Consider the following 23,846-nt stretch of genomic DNA (forward strand, 5'->3'; position numbering starts at 1 on the left):
TCTATTCCTATCCACTTTACCCATAACTCTTTCAACTTTACCTTCACCTCAGACACATCACATTACTACATTATAACTAGTCCTTTCTTTTTACATAACTACTATAAAAACTAGCATTGTTACCCGCGTGTTGTGGCGGTGTATTTTGTGTTCGGTTTATTTAGCTTTGCATTTAAATTTAGATTACAATAGTTGACAATAATATTTGCTACATAGTCAAACTACACTCCACCACTTTTACAGCATTGGTTATATTTGTTTCGGCCCGAAGTGGAAGATGACTTGAGACTATCATCATACCAAAACTGTGCATCTGCACAATCACCGATTACGATGACTTATCTGATAATGTAAAACAAAAGGAGATGCAGGCATAGCTATCTCTAATTGATCTCTTTCTAGACGTTGAGGGCTGTTTATCTTTCATACTTTATAGGACGGCAAAAAACACACAAAAGTATATAAAACTAAAACAAAGGTGGTCACAAAAAACTAACTGCAATATTAACCCAAGAAATAGATTAAGAACCTTTAACAATAACTTCTATCCTAATGCATAAACCCTGTATCGAATTTTTAGAAATTTGCTTTTTAAAACGTGAACATGTACATCATAATTATAAACATAAGCATAAAACAACTCGATATAAAACGAACAAATCGTACTCCTTCCACTAGAGAATACTAGCCAGATGTCCGCGCGATGCAACGGTGTACGCGCAAACGCAACCGGTGTTAGTATGTTTGTAACCGCACAACGGTATGTGCGTAACCCGACGGTGGTATGCATTTAACCTGGCATCGGGCGTGTAACTGGTGCCAGTAAGCGCGCCACACAACGCCTATACGCGATCAACCTGGTATCTATAAACAATGTCATTCGCATAACTGATGTTTGAACGCGCGTAACTTGTGGCGACAATCAAGAAGCTAAGATGAAATGTACAGTAATTTCAAATAAACTACTTTTTAACCCAATCCATTTTGACGGACCTGTTCCGACCCGAAAACGTTTTAGCCCGAAGTCCGTTTTGACATGAAACCTTTCGATCTAAACCCATTCCAACATGAACTAAATTAACCCTTTTTGTATTAAACTGTTCCAACCCTAACCTGTTTCGACACCATTAGCCGAACCTGCCTGATCCGTTGCCGGTAATAACTGGTAATCACGTAACATGTTAGTTTTTTAAAAACTAATATACTATAACAATACCATACTCAAATTAAAGAAAATAAAATGCTCGTTTTTATGGTGTAATTTTTTAGAAAGAATATTAACCTGTGAAAAACTTATGGTCGTTAAAATGTCGTGGGGTAGTTGGTTTAGAATGAGAGGGAAATGTGTAACTATTTAATAAATTAACAAAACTTGTTTGAAATTGAATGAGCAAAGACTATTTTACCCATACATTGTTAAAATTTTATGCATTATTACTTGTATAATATGCAACAAGAGTAATACCTCTTAAAATTTAAGAGGTCTCTTGCTCTTATATTATATATGGTATAGATAATAACACCAAAAGTTGTAGGGGACACCGGACACATTTGGATAGGACTCAAAAACTCATGGCCTGATTCCTAACATGCTTACACTTAACCATCGAGCCAAAACAAGTTTCTTAACACATCTATAATATATATAAACGAAACCCCTAAAATCCTGCGTGTTGTGATTTGGTCGCTCTCCCCTTTTTTACTTGCTTATGGCCGAAGGATTCTTAATGATTCTCGAAAATGGCACTGGCTACTACATACATACGTATCCCTAATGATGTTTGTCCCACCATTCTATTAAAATATTTGGATTTGTCTAAGTTGTCCCCTAAAGCGCTCTCAAGGAATCGTCATTGGTGAGGGTTTCCTTGCAATCTTTAAAGACACAAGATTGATTGATACCATTTGGAACACCATCGGGCCTCCGGTACTGTAAATATAGTCATTTTTCAATAGAAGTTCACAATTTCTTTTTCATGTGAACACTTTTTATGAGATCATCAATCCTGGTAGTACACTGACGTTAGCTTTTTTATTTGTGAAGTTCACACCTCTCATCCATAGTCATTGCCTCTAAAGCCGTTAATGATATTTGGGGTCTGATATTTTCTATGAACTCAAAATATCTCATTTCTAACAAATATTATTTTTATCTATTATGCTTATAAAACGAGTTTTCAAGAAATATGTTATGTCCATCTTCTTGCATGTGCTTCGACAAATTTATTAGTAGAGAGATACTCTTTCAAGCACCCCTTAAAATACATATAGCAAGTTAAAATGACAAAATAAAATATGGTTATGTGCTTGAAGTTGAGCATCCCCACCCGTAAAACAATTCAAACATCCACCTTATCGTCACATCATATTCAAAACTTTGCATTAAAAAATCTCACTTTTCCTCCACCCATAAACCAATCTAAACCCCATTAGAGCATCTCCACTAGTGTGTTTGTGGAGGCTTTTGTTGACATGGAATGATGCAAACAAAGTTTACGGGTGAAGACAAACATTTGTGAAGGTTTTTGTTTGTATTCTCAAATGTTTGAAATGTGGGTTTGTAGTGGCCCCACCACAACCACTACACACAAATCATATATACATATACATATATATTATATAGTAATAAAAGTAGGTAATGATATGTAAGATGAGGTTGAAGTTTTTATTGGTTTATGGGTGGAGTAAAAAGTGGAGTTTTTTAAAAAAATGGTTAGAGTATGATGTGGCGATGAGGTGGAGGTTTGAATTGTTTATGGGCGTGGATACTATATAAATATGTATATATATCTATATGATTTGTGTGTAGTGGTTATGGTAAAGCCACTACAAACCCAGCTCCCAAACGTTTGAGAATACAAACCAAACCTAACACAAACGTTTGTCTCCACCCATAAACCAATCTAAACCCCATGCCATATCACCAAAAACCAATGGGTGAAGATGCTCTTATGACTTTTCCTCTCTTTTTTTTCCTTACTTTCTTGATAGTCTATATAAAAGAAAGAAGCAACTTTATAGAATAGTAACAAACTTTTAAAAATGTTTTAATTAGGTCACTCAACTTTAAAAAGTGTTTAAATTAAGTAACTCAACTTTCATGTTTGATCTTGTCTATTTTACATGATTTTAGGTGGTTAGTTTGTTGTTTTCATGCTAGCTTTCCTTTAATTATGAGATTAGGTAGTTTTGACAAACTTACTAATCTATGGTTATTATCTTGAAAAACACCCATCATGATGCTTGTTGTTAGTATTAGGTTACCTTGATTGGAATTTGATATTAATGCTTAATTCATGATGTTTGCCATAATCATTGTCATTTTATCACTAAGTTTGATTGGATGCATAGTCTAAGTAGCCTTGTTTGGATTGATTGTTAGTTGTATTTTACTTGCTTTGTTATTGTTGAATGCTAGTTTAGTTACTTGAAAAATTACTTGGATTGTTTGTTTGGTTAAATTAATTACAAAGATTTAGTATCAAAGGTTAGCCGTGTCCATGGATTGACACTCGGTTCTTATCGATACTTCGCTACAAACGATAGGTACACTTGCCTTTCGTGTGTGGTTTGGTTGTTGGTGAAAACCATTTTTAAAACCCGATTTGTGTGAAACCTTTATTTAAATTTTTATATATATATTCGCACACGTCAAGTTTTTGGCGCCGTTGCCGGGGACACGGTGTTTTACTTTTGAAAACGATACGAGTAATTGATTTGCCTTGTTGATATTTTTGCTCTATGTTATTTTAGTCTATTTCATTTTTATTCATCTTGTTTTATTTTATTTTAGTTATATTTTTAGATAGTTTTTCGTGTCTTGTATGTTTCCATTCCGCGTTTCTTTCAAGTGATGCATGTCCACCACACCCGGTCTTGATCTTGTTTCCCCCTTTTCTGAACCCGAGCGACATCTTCGAGAAGGTTTGAGGAGGAGAGCACGCGAGATTTTCGAGGTCATTGAAAACGAAGTTGTGGAGGACGACGCGAACCCCGAGGTTGAAGAGATGGCGGATCCGAACAATCAAGGTCGCATGGATGACTTCACCACGCCGTCCCTAGATGGCTATGGCAGCGGTGTTAGGGAGATCGATATTACCGTGATTTTCGAGATCAAGTAGAGTATTATTCATATGGTCGAAAATTCCGTTTCTTTCCATGGCCTCTCGAACGAGGACTCTCACTCTCATGTTGCACATTTCCTTCGATTATGTGCGACATTCAAGATCCAGGGGTGTAACGGACGAAGCCGTGAGACTCCGACTTTTTCCGTTCTCACTTCGAGGGGCTGCCTTGGAGTGGTTAGAGGCACTCCCTTCCGGTTCCATCACCACTTGGAACCAATTGGTTGAGCAGTTTCTTCTTCAGTACTTCCCACCCGATAAAACTACAAGATACCGGGCAAAAATCACTGGTTTTCGTGTTGATGATGATGAGTCACTTCATGCTGCATGGGAGAGGTTCAAGGGCTTGTTGAGAAAATGCCCTCATCATGGTTTGAGTCGCGGTCTTCAGTGTCGTACGTTCTTTGATGCTTTATCCGGAGCACAGAAGCAGGCCGTTGATCAGGTTGCGGGAGGAGATTTCGGTAGGTGTACTCCCAACGAGGCGTTGGATGTCTTGGAGCGAGCTGCTAAGAAGAGTTTTGCATATAATCCGCCTCGTAGTATTCCTTCCACTAAGGGCGTTCTTCATGTCGATTCTAATACCCTTGTTTCCGCTAAGTTAGAAGCCTTGACCAAAAGATTTGACCAGATGCAATCCGATCTGGCTAAGTCTAGCTCTCGTTGTGGGGTGTGTGACGGGAAACACCAGACCAGTCAGTGCCAGCAGGCCATAGTGGTGGAGGATGTTGACTTTGTGGGCCGCCAAAACAATGCCTACAACAACTCCTATAACCCAGGATGGAGAAACCACCCAAATTTCAGCTGGAAATATAATGGTGGCTCTCAAAATCAGAGTCAAAATCAAAAGCCACCGGGATTTGACCGAAATCCAAATTACCAGAATCAACCCCAGAACCAATCTTACCAGCAAAAGCCTCAGTTTCAGGGTTCCTGCAGTAGTGGTCAATCTAGTGGTGGGTCTAGTGTTGAAAATCTTTTGACTCAGCTTTTGGCTAAAACTGAGACCTCAAACAAACTGGCTGAACAAAGGAACCTGAAGATTGATGAGACTCTCCAGAGACACGATCTCGAGTTGAGGAATCAGAAAGCGTCCATTCAGACCATTGAGAATCAGGTTGGACAGATTGCTCAGCTCCTCTCTACGAGACCACAGGGTAGCCTTCTGAGTAACACTGAGATTAATCCGAATGCCGAGGCTAAGGCGATTACCCTGAGGAGTGGTAGATCCACCATTCCTGTTGATGCATCGGTTTCCACTCCAAAACCAATTGCCGATGAGATCGAGACTGAGACTCCTGGTGAGGTGCAACCGAGGTTAATCCCAGAAAGTACCGCACAAACCAGTGAGCCAGTCAGGACTTATGTTCCTCCCATTCCATACCCAGGCCATTTGAAGAAGCAGAAGATGGAAGAGCAGTACGGGAAATTCTTAGAACTTTTTAAGCAGCTTCACATTAATCTTCCGTTTCTCGATGCGTTGAAAGAAATGCCTAAGTATGCTAAGTTTCTGAAAGAGGTCCTCTCGAATAAGAAGAAATTAGAGGAGCTTTCTTGTGTGACTTTGAATGAGGAGTGTTCAGCGGTCCTTCAGAATAAACTGCCGAAAAAAATGACCGATCCGGGCAGTTTTACCATTCCATGTTTGATCGGTAGTTTGTCGGTTAGTAATGCTTTAGCCGACCCAGGTGCTAGCATAAACTTGATGCCTTATTCTGTTTTTGAAAAGTTAGACCTAGGTGAGCCTAAGCCTACTCGCATGAGCATTCAGCTTGCCGACCGCTCGGTGAAATACCCGAGGGGTATAGTTGAGAATATGCTTGTGAAAATTGACAAATTTGTGTTTCCTGTTGACTTTGTGATCTTAGACATGGATGAGGATAAAAATGTAGCACTCATCCTTGGTCGACCTTTCCTAGCCACTGCTAGAGCTTTCATTGATGTCTGCACCGACAGACTCACTCTTAGAGTTGGAGACGAGGAGGTGACCTTTGATATTGGGAGATCCATGTGCCACCCACATGATCATGATGACGTGCTATACATTGATACTGTCGATTCTTGCGTTTGTGAGCACATACAAGACACGTGTGAGGAGTACTCTTTGGATACTCAGTTGTGTGTTGGAGGGATTTCTGACTTGGTCAGTGGACCTCTATTTGAGGAGTTGGTCTGTGGTGTGGACCACGAGCCTCCTGAGTGTTTAGAGAGGATTGAGGATGTTGATCGCGTTGCCAAGCCTAAGGCAAAACCTTCTGTTGTGGACCCACCATCTATTGAGCTTAAGGAGCTCCCATCCCATTTGGAGTATGCCTTCTTAGAGGATGGGTCCCGCCTTCCTGTTATCATTTCTGCTAGTTTGTCGAGTGAGGAGAAGGTGAAGTTGCTCGCGGTTCTGAAGAGGCATAAGTACGCGATCGCCTGGAAGATCATGGATATAAAAGGGATCAGTCCATCCTTTTGTACCCATAAGATCTTGATGGAGGAGGAGTACAAACCCGTGGTGCAGCACCAACGGCGCTTCAACCCTAATATGCAAGACGTTGTGAAGAAAGAGGTCATCAAGCTTCTCGATGCTGGATTGATTTATCCGATCTCTGATTCCCCATGGGTGAGCCCGGTGCAGGTCGTCCCGAAAAAGGGCGGTATGACGGTTGTTGTGAATGAGAAGAACGAGTTGATTCCTACGCGTACCGTCACGGGATGGAGAGTTTGCATTGACTACCGCAAACTCAACGATGCCACGAGGAAAGACCATTTTCCACTCCCCTTCATTGACCAGATGTTGGAGCGACTGTCGGGAAAGATGTTCTATTGCTTTCTCGACGGCTTTTCGGGATACTTTCAGATCCCCATCTCTCCTGAGGATCAGGAGAAGACGACATTCACATGTCCCTTGATGTGTGTCTAATAACCCTATAATAATGACCCTCACAACTAAGCTTTAATATTAAAACGAAAATCCTAAAACCACACACAACCGGCAAGTGTACCGATCGCAAGTAGTATAGACCTAGGAAGTCCGAGTATCGAACACGTGGACATGTTAGAACGTTAAAGATCACTAACCCTAGACAAGACCTACCTTAAAATAATATTATATTGATTTTTGATTTATTTTAAATTAACTGAACTAACTGGATTAACTAACAAAACTTACCAAAAATAGAAAACTTAACGACAAACTAACTGTGTTAACTTAGGATGGAGAAAAACGTCTACCTAGGCCTGAATCAAATTGTAGGCCTAACAAGCTAATGGATTGAATGATTTCAAGACACCGGTCCCTAAAGATGACACGACTAAGGATCACTCGGGCTCACTGGATCACCTCTCGGTCTCACTCAACAAGCCTAAGCTACTCAAAATCGCCTAAAACGACCAAACCGGGGAAACAATTGCTAACGTGTTCTAATGAAGGATCACCGCTCGGTCTCACCAACACTCGACCCTAATGGCAATGAATAATACACAACCAAGGATAGAGTAACAACTCAACTTAAACCAAAATAGATCAACTAGTTGCTCAAAACACCTAAACCTGACAAGAAACGAACTCGCTCTCACGCAATCCTTATTCTAGCATGCAAAGGCAATGAGACAACCCTAACTTCCTATCACCTCTCGGTCTCAAGGAAGGTGTCTAACCGCTGTACTTAATCCAATTAATCACGCAACAAAACCCTATGGTGGTACCTACCGCAAACAAACCCTAAACACAAAGTCTAGAATCAAACAATGCACCGATCAATCAATACAAAACTAATCAACCGACACACGGGGTTTATGCAATGAATCACCAAAATTTCCAGCCACTAAGCACAACCTATTTCATGTCTAAATCAAACTTTACAATAACAATACAAGTCTATCAATCAAACAATCCATAAAACCTATCAAACACTAACAATTTTCATCTTTCCTAGGTAGAACTAGCAAGATTAGCCTCTCATATTATTTGGACAGCCATGAACAATTAATAAACACATCATTAAACTCATACCAAACATCTTAACAATCATCCAACAATCAATAACAATCATAAACAAGTCAATCTCTAACACAATTACAAAACAAATTAACAATTAAGTAAGAAACTAAAAGTGTATGAACAATGAAAAAGATGTAAGGATATGGATGTTTCCGGGGCTGCTCCTTGCTGTAAAATCTGATGATAATCGATCCCGAGGCTTGGTTCTTGCTTGTTCTTCCTTCCTTAGCCGCCACAAGCTCCAACCCTAAGCCGAAAAAAGATTTTTCTCCTTCCCCTTGCTGCTGTTCCTGCGATCGCAGCCTCCTGCTGGCCTAGGGTTTTTTATTTTTTTTATGTTATAATATAATATGGTCTTGGGCCTCCATGATGCGTACGGGTCGGGCCTTGAGCTTTGTCTTGAACTTGTATGCGTAAAAAGGCTCGTAGAATGCTCGAAAAGTCCCGGTTTTCTTCTTTCTTTCACCCAAAACCTACAAGATTAATAAATATATGTAAAACATATATAAAACGAGTTAAAACATATAAAATATAATATAATACGTAGATAAAACGTGCGGAAAATACGAGTGTTTTACAACACATCATCCCTATGGCACATTCGCCTACCGGCGGATGCCCTTTGGACTGTGTAATGCCCCAGCCACGTTTTAGAGATGCATGGTGGCAATTTTTCATGATATGATCGAGGACTCCATGGAGGTTTTCATGGATGATTTTTCTGTTTTCGGGAATTCTTTTGATCATTGTTTGAGAAATTTGGAGAGAATGTTGGCTCGTTGTGAGGAGGCCAACCTTGTTCTTAATTGGGAGAAATGTCACTTCATGGTGAAGGAGGGCATTGTGTTAGGGTATAAGATTTCACAGGCGGAGCTTGAGGTTGATCGAGCCAAAGTTACCACCATTTCGAAGCTCCTGCCACCGAATTCGTTGAAGTCTATTAGGAGTTTTCTCGGTCACGCGGGATTTTATCGGCGATTCATAAAGTACTTTTCCCAAATCGCCCGCCCGATGACGAAACTCCTCGAGAAAGATTCCCCGCTCGTTTTCTCCTTCGAATGTCTTCAGGCGTTCGAACTGTTGAAGGAGAAATTGGTGAATGCCCCTATCATGGTTGCCCCCGACTGGTCCTTACCTTTCGAGTTGATGTGTGATGCTAGTGACTTTGCAGTCGGGGCTGTCTTAGGTCAAAGGCGGGATAAGCATTTTCATCCGATTTATTATGCGAGTAGGACGCTGAACGATGCGCAGGAGCATTACACGACCACTGAAAAGGAGCTCCTTGCTGTTGTCTTGGCATTCGATAAATTTCGGTCTTATCTTGTCCTTTCTAAGACCACTGTGTTCACGGATCATGCAGCCCTTCATTATCTGTTCAGTAAACAAGATTCGAAGCCGAGACTTATTCGATGGATTTTTTTGCTGCAGGAGTTTGACATTGAGATCCGTGACAAAAAGAGTGCTGAGAATGTCGCGACCGACCATCTATCCCGTCTTGAGTGCTCAGCTTCATCGGAACAAGTGGGGGTCCACATAAATGACAATTTCCCCCACGAGTTCCTCTTGCATATCGAGACGCGTGATGAAGATCATCCTTGGTTCGCTGACATTGCGAATTTTCTTGCTAGTGGGATCGTGCTTAAGGGTTTGACTCACCAGAAAAAGAAGAAATTCTTTTCTGATGTCAAGCATTATTTTTGGGAGGATCCTTACTTGTTCCGTGTTGGTGCCGATCAGTTCGTGCGTAGGTGTGTGTATGGTGAGGAGGCTCGAAAGATCTTGAAACACTGCCACGAGGGCCTGACCGGAGGACACCATGGAGCCACATCCACGGCGAAGAAGGTCTTTGATGCCAGTTTCTTCTGGCCAACCATCTTCCGTGATGCTCATGATATGGTGCAGTCTTGTGATGCTTGCCAGAGGGCGAGCAACATCTCATAACGAGACGAGATGCCCAGCGACCGATTTAGGTCTGCGAGGTTTTTGATGTGTGGGGCATCGACTTCATGGGACCTTTCCTGACTTTTTTCAGCTACCGTTACATCCTAGTGGCCGTTGATTATGTTTCAAAATGGGCCGAGGCGCAAGCCTTGCCCACAAATGATGCTAGGTCGGTGGTGAAATTCTTGAAGAAGTTGTTTTCCCGCTTTGGTGCCCCCAAAGCACTGATTAGTGACCGAGGGACACATTTTGTTGATACACATTTTGTACGTCTCAGTCTTTATCAGGGCATTAATGTAATTAGTCTAAAGTATAGGGGTCTTAATGTAAATATGGCTAAATGAGCCATTCGCTCTAATGTAAGTTACATTCGTTACCCCGTAACGAATGTAACACATTCGTCTAATCTGTAAGCTCATTCGTTAACCCAGATTAACGAATGAGATAACGAATGAGGGCTACTCGTTATATGTTAAATGTATTAAAAAATGAAGAGTTCATTCGTGTGGTTTAATGTAACGAATGACACATTCGTTAACTGTTAAGTTAACGAATGTGGTCATCCCCTATATATATGCTGTAAATTATTCATTAAAAAAAAGTCCTTTGAAGTATTCTCTCTCGTTACTCTGCCAATTCTCTCTTATATCATTCGAATCAATCATAACGTATATCTACTCTAACCGTATACAAAAACATCATGTATCGTTGTAATCATAAGATCTAGATCCTGTTAATCCTAACCATGCTCTTTCAAGTGGTATCAGAGCTTTGGATCTGATCTACGATACATAATCGAGTTTTAACCGTAATCAATTGATCAATTTCGAACATGAATTGATTGATTTTGTGATTTAAATTGAAGTTCAAAATCAAAGTCTGGTTATTCGTTAAATTGAACTTGATTGAAGAATGTTTGTGAATTCGGACATGTCGAGATAGGTTCGGATTTGGTGTTGGATGGTTTTGGTATAAGTTTTAATTAGTTTCAGTAAGATTCGGACGAGTTTGAACTTGAAATTGGAAGTTTGAATCGTTGAAGACTGATTCGTTATGATGAAGACTTATTCGTTAGGATGAAGACTGATTCGTTACACTCATTCGTCACGATAAGATCAAACCTTATTCGTTAAACCTTATTCGTTAAAGCCTGATTCGTTAATCCATATTCGTTAACTTTCATTCGTTAACAAATATTTTAGACATTCGCTAAAGTAATCAACTTTTAACGAATATCCCATTCGTTAAAGTATCTCAGTTTTAACGAATATTCCATTCGTTAAAACCTATTCGTTCATTCATTAATCTGTTAACGAATGTGTAGAGATTCATTAAAACCCATTCGTTACTTGTTCATTCGCTACTGACTCATTCGTGTGAACAGTAAACCTTGTTAAATCTCTGAATTTTATTAGTTGGTTTATGATGGCTGCTCAGAATTCATCTTATTACGCGTTAGCATCACAGAACGTCTTATTGCAACAAATGCTGACGATGGATAACGAGATAGGTAGTCATAATAAATGTCCCAAGCTGTTGAAACTATCGGACTTTGCCCGTTGGGAACCAAGATTTCGTGCACATCTGGGATCTGTGCATCCTAGCAGTGTTCGTTTTCTTGATGATGTTTATGCAGCACCACTGATCGGTAATGATAACACGAGTTGGACTCCGAAACCATTTAAAGAGTACGAGACACATGAGTTGAAGGACTTTGAAAGTGAGACGAAAGCTTATTCTACTCTCACTATGGCTTTACCGGAACATATTTTTCATCAATATAGTACGATCAAAGTCTGTGCTTCACTGTTTACTACCTTGAAAACCTGAAGTTTGGGCATACTCTCAAAAGCAAGAAGACTTTGGTGAAATTCCAATTCAGAAACTTTATTCTGATGAAAAATGAAACTGTAGAAGAAATGATCAATCGTTTCAGCCACTTGATTGTTGAAATGTCTTCTGTTGATCTTGAGCTAACAGAACAGGACAAGATTGATACCTTGAAGAATGCTTTACCTACAGACTATTCAACGTTCCTGTTTGTGCTTAAAGAGAACGGATTCTTTCAGAAGCCTGAATTGACTGCTGTACAATTCATTAATAAGATTGAAGAAAGGGAATTCGATCTTAAATGTCAATCTACTTTGAAAGAAAATCAACATTAGCAGTTATCAACTCAAAATCCGTTACTTTATGGTGGTGCATTACCAGCAAATAATGTGACAAGCTCAGTGCCTATTAATGCATTCTTTGCTCAATCCCAAGAGGATCCTAACATAAACACTCCTCATAATGTATGTTTCATGGCGAGTGGTGCAACTGGCAACTCAAATACTTATGCATCAAGCTTACCCAAGGTTAATCTACAAGAAGCTGAACAACAGTTCGCTTTTGTGTGTGCGTTCATGACTTCATATGAAAAACTGGTGGGAAGTAAGATTGCTACGAGTGATCTCACAGATAAGGACTACGATCAAATCGACCCAGATGATTTTGTGCTTATGGATTTGAACTGGAACATGGCCATGATTGTTCGAAAGGTTAAAAGATTCATGCAACAAACGGGAAAAGATCTTCCCACGTTAAACAAAAGGGTTGGGTTTGATAAGTTAAAAGTCAAGTGTTATAATTGCAGTGAATTTGGCCATTTTGCCAAAGAGTGTGACAAGCCGAAGAAAGATTATTCTAGTTCACACAATTCTGACTGTATTTCTACAAAGTCTTCATCTGGAGGAGGTAAAAGTAACACTGTTGGCTCTGGTGATCAAGACAAATCTCCCATTACTCAAGCTTTATTGGTAAATGATGGAGTTGATTGGTCTCAGCGCTTATTGGGAAACCAGGCAAACGTTGCTATTGTTGAGCCTGTGGAGAATTTTGAGGATGCCAGTAGCGATAATTTGTTGGAGAGTAGTGATTCATCTGACTCGGAAACTGACAGTGATCAATCTCTGTTATCTCAACCAGAATCAACTCCTGAGAACACTGAATCTTATGCCTGAATGGCTAAGATTGATGAGGTATCTCCTACACCTCAAATTAATGTAAATGATCATGCATCAATAATGGTGGATTGTTCTGAGTGTGCTGTGTTAAACGCCAAACTTGAAACAGCATTAACTCAAAACAATACATTTACTAATGATTACTTTACTATCAAGGAATGCTATAAGCAAAAGACAAAATTTCTTGAGCAAGCTAATCTGAAAATTCAGAAATTATCAGATAGTAATCATGATCTTAAAGCTAAGGTTCATTGTAAAATTATTGAAGTGGATCAACATTTAAAGGAGATTCTTCGTCTCCAAACTTGCATTTCAAATCTCGAACAAGAAAAAATGGAATTAAATCATAAACTTAGTAAATTCAGAGATTCCTCTTTCTTGTTGAATGAAATAATCGAGGTTAATCATTCACATAAAAAGAACGGAAAAGCAGGTTTGGGATATGTCGAAATTCCTCCTCCATTTAATCAGGATTACAGTAGCATTCCTAAGGCAGAAAATTCTTTAAATATGCCTACTGATAAACCTGAAAATGTTGATTCATTTGAACCGATTCGTGAACCAGTTAATATTGAAAGCAAAAGGGTGTTTACCAAAAATGAAATGGACGGTTCAATCGAGGAGCTAACTGAAACAGATGTGATTGTTAAAAATAAGGACATTCCAATTGACAATCACATTCTGTGTGAACCTAAAGATTTTGAAAAAGCTGTTTACAGTGCAAAATCCTCAAGTGTTTCTTCAAACAATTCACGTGTTCCTAAGGATATTCCTAAAGTAATTCCAATGGAACATGTTAATGTAACTTCCACAGACAAGCTTTCAGTGTCCGATGAGGAATTAATGCGATTCATTAATCCTCATCTGAAAACTTCAACTGGAAAAGTTTTTAAATTAAAAGGTCTCTCAAAAGTGTTTTCAGATAAAAAAGTTCCATTGAATCTTCTTAAACCAGAATTGATTGAAAGTGTATTTCAAGATGAAACTACTGAAATGACTGAAGTTGAGAAGAAATTCTTTCAATCAAAAACTAGTAATGTTCAAAACCAAAAAACAAATGTTTTCAAACCTATAAAATTCATAAAATCGTCAGGTTTGGAAAATTCATCAAATTTGACAAATCTTGAATTTTACAAAACAAAGAAGGGTTTAAAACATGAGTCATCAAAGAAGGCCATATTTGAGACACCTAAATCTATTGATCTTAAAACTTTGATATCACAAACAACCGGTACATCATCACAACAAAAGTTAAATGACTCTCGTCTATGTTTCAAGTGTGGTGAACCGGGTCATGTTTCAAGACGATGCAAAGCAAAGATCAACAATATCAAATATTATTCAACTTGCAAAACTAAATCCTTTTCAAACTCAAAAGAAAATCATGTTGATGATTCTATGATAATGTATTCAAACATCAATCCGAGGAAAGTAATTCTGGTTGATACTCTTAAAGTATTAAACACATGTGTTGATCGTGCTCAACCCATCTGTTTAAACACAAATTCGGAAAGAATCCGTGATGGTTATCTTAAGAAGAAAACTAAGAAAACTGCTACTTATTCTCAAGTACCGAATACGTGTGTTAATTTATTAAGTTCTCCAAAAGTTTCAAAGGGAGAGCCCAAGACTGAGGCTTGGGCTGCCTTTTTGGACTAATCATTTTACTTGCTTGTGCAGGGTACATCTAGGTCCGTATCAAGTCAAAAATGGATATTGGATAGCGGATGTTCTCGGCATATAACCAGCAACATAGACCTTTTGAATAACATTAAAGATATTCAAGGGGGTTATGTGGCGTTTGCTGGTAATCAAGGAGGAATGATTACAAAAGAAGGGGAAGTTTCAAACGGTAGAATCACATTTGAAAAAGTTAATTATTGTGAAAAGGTGGATCACAATCTGTTGAGTGTTTCACAGATCTGCGATAAGAAGTTCACCACCATATTCACCGATAAGGAATGTGTTATTCTTCAATCGGGATACACAATTCCAGAAGACATGGTTGTAATGTGGTCACCTCGATCAAATGATATTTATGTACTTGACATGAGTTACGATGTCAAAGTTTCGCCCTCATCTACTTGCTTCGTGTCTAATGCAACAGAGAAAGATTCTATTCTTTGGCATAGACGCATGGGACACATTCACTTAAGGAAAATGAAATTTTTGATGACAAATGATTTAGTGAATGGTGTGTCCCTCAAGAACTTCAAATTTAATGATCATTGCGTCGCATGCAAGAAGGGGAAACAATAGAAGAAATCTCATCCGACCAAATCACTAAACGATATCGTTACTTCTCTTGAACGACTTCATATGGATCTCTTTGGTCCAGTGAACCGTGCTAGCATTGCTGGAGATTTGTATTGTTTGGTTGTGACGGATGATTTCTCTCGTTACTCGTGGGTATTATTTATGGGATCGAAAGATCAAACTCCTGTGCTAATTCAGAACCTTATTACAAAGATCGAATCATTTTACAAACTGAAAGTGAGACGAAATCGTAGTGATAATGGAACTGAGTTTAGGAATAATGTATTGGATTTCTTCTGTATTCAGAAAGGAATTCATCGGGAATTCAGTGCACCTTATGTTCCTCAACAGAATGGGGTGTCTGAATGAAAGAACCGTACGCTGATTGAAGCTGCACGTACCATGCTGGCTGATTCAAAGCTACCTATTCAATTCTGGAACGAAGCTGTGAATACCGCCTGCTACACCTTGAATCGCGTACTAACGGTAAAGAAGCTCAAGAAGACTTGTTACGAGCTTCTACATAATTGTAAGCCGAACTTAAAGTATTTGGAACCATTTGGGTGTCCATGTACTATGTTGAAGAAAGACGTTGGAAAGTTCGATGAGAAAGCTTTTGAGGGTTATTTCTTGGGTTATAACTCTCCGAAGAAGCGGATTTTCAATCTTTCTTCTGGTTGCGTGGAGGAATGGTATCACGTTGATTGTCAAATTTATACGACTCCACCAACTGGTACAGGTCCCGATTGGATGTTCGACTACGATCGATTATTTAATTCATTTACATCAACAGTTAATGACATACCTGAAGATCTCGTTAGATCGTATTTGGAGGACCTATGTCTTCCAAGTCCAAGGTTTTCTTCGGTTGATGCAAGTGACTCTCCTAATGTATCTGAAACGTCAAACGATGTTTCTGAATTCTCCGATAATACTGAGTTTGTTGATTCATCATCTGTAATGTTAGATGAAGCTCCAGAAACTACCGAGCCTATTCTAATAAGTGATGATTCATCATTTGTCTCTTTAGACACTATGGAGGAGAATATCACCAATTTGGGTGATAATGTATTTGTTCCTGCGAATCCTACTTTACAGATTCATTCGCAACATCCACAGGATCAAATAATTGGTGATGTGAACGACGGGGTTCGCACAAGGCACCAATTGGCTAACATATGTGATGATCAATCTGATCATAATGTATCTCTTACTGAGGATTCGATTGTTTGTGCTTATGCGGATTTGCACTCTTCGGGTATCCTTAGTATCGCACAATACACCTGCTTTCTATCACAGATAGAACCGACAAGTGTCGCAATGGCACTCAAGGAACTATCATGGGTTGAAGCTATGCAGGAGGAGCTGCAACAGTTTGTTAGCTGGGTGTCTAGATCTTATGATTACAACGATACATGATGTTTTTGTATACGGTTAGAGTCGATATACGTTATGATTGATTCGAATGATATAAGAGAGAATTGGCAGAGTAACGAGAGAGAATACTTCAAAGGACTTTTTTTTCTATACAAACGAAAACACAATATTCTATAAACTCCAAAAACATTCAAATATTGAAAAATACAAAAACATTGAAAAATGCTCCTAAAAAATAATGAGTTTTGAAGCAAAAAGGGAAAATGATAGTACATTAACTTAGCAGACCTAACAAATGAATAAAGTAGACTAAAAAGTGCCGTAAGATCAATTGTATGATGTGTATGATATGCTTAACAGATCGTATAAGTGCTAAAAAGATATAAACCTAAATGCTTGCCAAATCTAGTGGTGTTACATCTTGATGCATAGTTAATATCTGTATTAAATATCAAAAAGCTTTAAAGATTGCTGTGTGTGCATACATTCGTTTTTGAAGAAAATTCTGTTTTGGTTTATCTTTAATTTTGCAAAGAAATTCAACTTCATTTTTTCTTTATTTTTATTCAAATCTTGGATCCTCTCCTGCGCGATAAGATTATCCGACCTGAGGGTTAAGATTTGGATATTCTGCTTTATTTTCTTGGTGTTTCGTATAAAATCTTGGACTTTCTCCGCGTGATAATACGGGATTATCTGAATTGAGAGTTAAGATTTTATGCAACTTCAACTTATTTTATCTTTTTATTTGTAAAATGAAACCTTATCTGCGTGTAGTAATACCGATCTTAAGGGAAAATTTTAACTTTCTGCTTTATTTTCTTTTTGTTATTTTAAATGAGTCACAGCTAATCAATTCAAAGAAGAAAAACGTACATGTGAAATTCAATGTATAAGAAATATGAAACTGTGTCTGACAGGTGGGTTTCACATAAGATTTGTGCTTAAATGAACCTTAAAATTTATCGTAAAGATTTTGTATTTTTATTTTTTTTTCTGCTTTAGTTTCGATTTGCTAAGCTTACGAATTAAATCATTGAGAAAAGGAAAAATAGTTAAACCTCGGAAAAAGTTTAAGTTAATCGTGCTTAACGTATTTTCAATTGGTAACAATTGATGATTTAACGTAAAAAATCCGTTTAAGTTAAGTATTACCGATCCACGGTGATCGGGTATTTTAATGTATGCAATTAAAACCTAACTTGGATTTAATTGATTATTTAATTCCTTAAAATGAGAATTTTGTCTCATTCTCTAGGGAATATGGTGATTCGTTAAAAAGTTTAACGAATGTAAAGCCTTTCGTTATTTAAACATAACGAATGAGTTTCTCATTCGTTATAAAGACATTCGCTTCCGTTGTGCATAACGAATGGAAGACATTCGTTTAAACACTTAACGAATAAGAATGATTAATGTATTATTCATTAAAGATTAACGGATGACTTATTGATTCGTTAAAGCCTAACGAATGACTTAGTTATTCGTTAACAATTTAACAAATGAGAGAAGATTCGTTAAAATTTTTTTAACGAAAGAGATTCAATAGTTAACGAATGAGGCCATTCGTTAGTTCAAATTTTAAACGAATTTTGAACGAATGACCTCGACTCGCGTGAAATTATTGAATATAATCCCAAGGTTAGATGAATGACGGTTCATTCGCCTAATTCCTATTACATCATCTTCTCTAAACGAAACTCTGCCAAAATTTCTACAGAATTCATTACTTGCATTTTTGCCTCATTGATTGATCTATTTGTATTCAGCAGGTAATGGCGATCATAACCATATGATTCTCGTGGAACTTCATCGGTGTTTGAGTGTTAATTGATTCAGTAAAACTCTGAAATTAATCGATGAATTAACGATTGATAAAATTCTTAACTGAATCAACATTAGACTAAAAAGTCATTGTTTTACGTACACGAAATTGCTTTCCAAAACATGATTGATATGGTTAATTGTCAAAATGTTTGGAAATTAAGAAGTTTAATCGATGAACATCGTCGGTTTTGACTTTGATTAGTCAAAATTGATTATCATTTGACTCCTGGTCTAGTCAAATTGATGATGATTGAGTCTGATTCGTTATTTTTATAACGAATGAAGCATGATTCGTTATCTTTATAACGAATGTACTTTGATTCGTTAAGACAGTTAACGAATGACTATATGATTCGTTAAAATAACGAGTGGATTGTTTAAATTCATAACGAATCAGATTGGATTCGTTAAAGTATAACGAATCAGAGTGATTTATTAAATTTGATTCATGTTTAACGAATGTCCCATTCGTTTCCAGTTTTAACGAATGTGATTGTCATGAGTTAACCAGTTTGTTTATATTCAGATATTGACTAATGTATGTTTGTTCTAAACAGATATGGCACTTTCTTGGAATAAAAGCCACAACATATGTGCGTTTTTAGAGCCGAACTTTGAAGATACTCCTATCTTTGGGGGTATGATTAGTTTTCTCATCCGTTCAAGAATTTACAAGGCCATTTCTACCCGTACAGTTGTTTATCAGAAGATAATACAAGAGTTTTGGAATACTGCTACGTTCAATGAAGAAGATAATCATATCGAAGCAGTTATTCAGGACAAACGGGTAGTGATTGATATTGGCGTGATCAGAGACTCACTGGGTTTTCATGATATTGATGATAGGTGTGAGTTCGATCGAGCGTTGATCAGAGGATTATTCGGCCGTGTAAAGTATAATGGTGATTTGGGCAAATCAATGTACAACAAAGCAAACTTGTGTGAACAATACAAGTATCTGCTTCATGTTCTTATTCATTGACTGGGTGGTCGGAAAGTAGGTTTCGACGAGTGCAGGGTGATGCTACAATCTGCATTCGTGGCTCTAGTGCTGAATAAGCCGTTCAATTTCTCTGAATTGGTTAACTATCATTTGAAGGAAAACATCACCAGCAGACACAAATTTTTAATGTATCCTCGATTTTTGCAAATGATGATCAATGATTTGGTGCCGGACTTGGAGAAAGATCAAGCTGATGTTATGAAGCTTGAACACATGAACGAAGAAACTATGAGACGGTTGAGATCTTATAGAGGTCAGAGTTTGGCAGATCGACCAAAATTTAAACGATTGACTGGTCATCTAGCGAATATTGATTATGTTGCGCCATCTAATGATCATTGGGCTCATGACGATTCTTATTCAGAAAGTGAAGGTGGTGACGGTAATGATGGTGGAGATGATGGTGGTGATGGTGGTCCAGGACCACAAGCCGAGTTAACTTATGAACAGAAGCATAAGCGTAAAGGTAAAGAACCTATGATTGAAAAGGGGAAGAAAATCAAGAAACAACGAGTTAGAAGGGGTCCCGGTATTGAGATACCAAGTCAACCATTTGTGCCTTCTACTGCTGCTTCTACTCCTATTATTTCATCTACTGCTTCTCCAGTTCAAGTTCCACAGATTCCAGGATCTCCTACTCCTATTGTTATGATAGATTTTCCTCGTTCTCCAACACCTGTGCAGATGCCTACGTCTCCTATGCCTCCAACTATGACTTTGGCTACTACTGTGAGGCCTGATCCTCATTTTGGAGATATTTTACATGTTGTATTGGCACAGATGCCTTCACCACAGCCAACGACGTCTGTTACTCCAGTTACTCCCACACCGTTGCCAAGGCCTGAGCACTCTTTTATGACATTCAGTCGTCCTCAAGGTCCTATGCAACCAGTACATCCAAATTTCTATCACATGGCTCCTCAAGCTCAATGGTTTCACATGATGAGTCTGTTGCATTTACAACACACTCAAATGCAAGTAGATCAAGCTGCAAACGAGATGGCACAACGAAATTTGCTTCGGCATCTTCTATCAGCTCAGCGTGATAATAAGGAACTTCGAGCCCTAGTTACTGCTCAGGGGGGGAGGTTAAACAAGCAGGAGGAGATTATTCTTCAACTAACTTGCAAAGAAGTTGAAGAATAATGAAGACGATTAGGATGATGCAGGGGGTGGGGTAGATCAGCAACCGGCGGAAGTTCTACACCGTCGGCGGGTAATAAGACTGATGCGAGTGTTGGTGGTGGGTCAGAAGCGAGTAATCTACAGATTGTTCCATATAAAGATTGCACGAGAGCCAAGCCAATAGATGTTATTCCGGCTAACATGCTTCTGTTTGTAGGAATGGATGGGATTGTTTCAAGTATGGTGAATGTTGATGAGATCGAAGAAGGTGAATTTGTTGATCATTCTTTAACGAAAGAAAAAATTGCCTTGCTTCTGGATCTAAATGATGATGAGATTGAGGAATTGGGTAAAAACGTGAATGTGGAGATGGAAGATAGTACTGATACAGGTATTCCTCACGGGAATGTACCTGATTTTGAAGAAGTTGAAATGGAAGATGTTACTGCTGAAGAATATTCGGAGTTTTACACAGATAATAACAACGACTTGGGTATTCCGTTCTTTACAACTGAGCATTTCAATGCGGCAGAACGTCGATTACAGGAGGAGAAAGATAAGTTAAAAACTGCTGAATCGAGCTATGTGTCCACTACAGAGAAGAAGCGGAAACGTGCTTTTGATGGTATGTTTGAGTATAACGTTGAGAAGATGAATAAGATGATCGAGACTTTCAGATATCATGACCGAGAAAATGTGAAAGTTGAGAAAGCTCGGGAATCTGCATACCAGATGAAGAAGTACAAGCCTGCTAAAGACGTTAAAGGTGATATGGTGGCCTGGCAGTACGATTCGGATCTTAAGGTATATATCGTTAAGTGGGAGCACGGTATTTATTATTTCAAGCGCCCACACGATATTTTATCTATGACTCGATGGGATTTACGAACCTTAGCTAATCGTCCGTTTGTTAATCGTGGAAACGATAAATGGGCTAGCTGGTTCTACCGACAGTTATTGCATAAAACCCGCTTTGGTTTCAAATTCTTCCAGCCTCAGGTGCCGACTCACAAATATATTGATGAGATAGATACACACACGGGATGGAGGAAGTTAATTATAAAAGTGAAGCCGCCGAAGACTATGAAGAGGGTTCCGATGAAGATATTCCCTCAGAGTTTCTTCACTGCATTTAATTATACAGGTGAAGCGGTTATTGTTTATGGCCAGGGTTCAAGCACGAAGACGTTGCGTGTAATTGATCCGATGTGGTTGGTCAATCTATCTGAGTCTGACAACGACGTGTTATTCGCAAATCAGATCAGATTCTCTAATATAAAGGATTATGATCTTGCAATGCAGTTTGAGAGGGTTGTTCGTGTCTGCTACGCATACAAGATTCATAGCTGCGTTGATTGGATGACAAAGATGTTTCAACGCTAAAGTATGATAAAGAGCTCAGGACGAGGGGGAGTTTGTTGATACACATTTTGTACGTCTCAGTCTTTATCAGGGCATTAATGTAATTAGTCTAAAGTATAGGGGTCTTAATGTAAATATGGCTAAATGAGCCATTCGCTCTAATGTAAGTTACATTCGTTACCCCGTAACGAATGTAACACATTCGTCTAATCTGTAAGCTCATTCGTTAACCCAGATTAACGAATGAGATAACGAATGAGGGCTACTCGTTATATGTTAAATGTATTAACAAATGAAGAGTTCATTCGTGTGGTTTAATGTAACGAATGACACATTCGTTAACTGTTAAGTTAACGAATGTGGTCATCCCCTATATATATGCTGTAAATTATTCATTAAAAAAAAGTCCTTTGAAGTATTCTATCTCGTTACTCTGCCAATTCTCTCTTATATCATTCGAATCAATCATAACGTATATCTACTCTAACCGAATACAAAAACATCATGTATCGTTGTAATCATAAGATCTAGATCCTGTTAATCCTAACCATGCTCTTTCACATTTCTGTAATGCCCAGTTGGAGAAGGCATTGTCCCGGTATGGTGTCCATCATCGCTTCTCTACACCATATCACCCGCAGACGAGCGGGCAGGTCGAGATCATGAATCGGGGCATCAAGAGGATCTTGGAGAAAACGGTTAGTCAGAATCGTAAGGATTGGTCCGAGAAATTAGATGACGCACTGTGGGCTTTCCGTACAGCCTACAAGACACCGATTGGTACGACACCTTTTAAATTGATGTACGGGAAAGCGTGTCATCTCCCTGTTAAACTCGAGCATAAGGCATATTGGGCATTGAAAAGTGTGAATCTTGATCTTGCATGCGCGGGTAAAAACAGGATGGGTCAGTTGCATGAGCTTGAGGAGTTGAGAGGCTAAGCTTATGAGAATTCACGGATTTACAAGGAGAGGATCAAAAAGCTTCATGACGCCCGGTTGAAGGACCACAAACAATTCTAAGCTGTCGATCGTGTTTTGCTTTATAATTCTGGCCTTCGTTTATTCCCCGAGAAGTTGAAATCCTGATGGTCCGGCCCCTTTAGTGTGAGACAGGTATTTGACTACGGTACCGTTGAGATTGGCCATGAGGATGGACGCATCTTCAAGGCGAACGGCCACCGTTTGAAACACTATTTGGGTGAGCCGGTTGAGACAGTTTTGGAGGTTGTTGATCTCCACCCCATGACTTAAGTGTGTGATGTGTTGTAAAACACTCATATTTTCCGCACCTTTTATCTATGTTTTTGTATTACATTTTATGTGTTTTTACTTGTTTTAGATAGGTTTTACATATATTTAATAATCATATAGGTTTTGGGTTACAAGGAAGAGAAACCGGACTTTTGGAGCAGTTTACGAGCCTTTTACGCATACGTTTTCAAGTAAAACTCAAAGCCCGGCCCGTCTACGATATGAAAAAGCCCAAGCCTCATATTATATCATAAAATAAAAAAGAAAAAAAAACCCTAGAGGGTGGCAGCTTCAGCGATCGGCTAGACAGCAAGGGGGAACCAAGAAGAAATCTTTTTTTCGGCTAGGGTTTGAAGGTTGTGGCGACTAGGGAAGGAAGAAGATACAAGAACCAAGCCTCGGGATCATTCACCACTGTTTTTTACAGCCGAGAGCAGCCCCGGAACATATCATGTCCTTACCTCTTTTTCATTTTTCATACACTTTTAGTTTCTTGCTTAATTGTTGAATTGTTTTGCAATTACTTGACAGATTGAATTGTTTTGCAATTACTTGAGAGATTGAATTGTTTATGATTAGAAT

The 23,846-nt window shown here is 38.6% G+C and overlaps 1 non-coding gene across 1 annotated transcript; it reads right to left on the minus strand.

The window, feature by feature from the left end:
• Positions 1 to 4,392: 4,392 nt before the first annotated feature.
• On the minus strand, positions 4,393 to 4,499 carry LOC143542998 (small nucleolar RNA R71). The gene has a single exon (XR_013136995.1). It is a non-coding gene; the product is annotated as a small nucleolar RNA R71 (small nucleolar RNA).
• Positions 4,500 to 23,846: the final 19,347 nt, after the last annotated feature.

Source organism: Bidens hawaiensis, unplaced genomic scaffold (assembly GCF_021521415.1).
Source record: "Bidens hawaiensis isolate Kalapana, Puna unplaced genomic scaffold, B.hawaiensis_p1.1 tig00013007_1, whole genome shotgun sequence".
NCBI lineage: Eukaryota > Viridiplantae > Streptophyta > Magnoliopsida > Asterales > Asteraceae > Bidens > Bidens hawaiensis.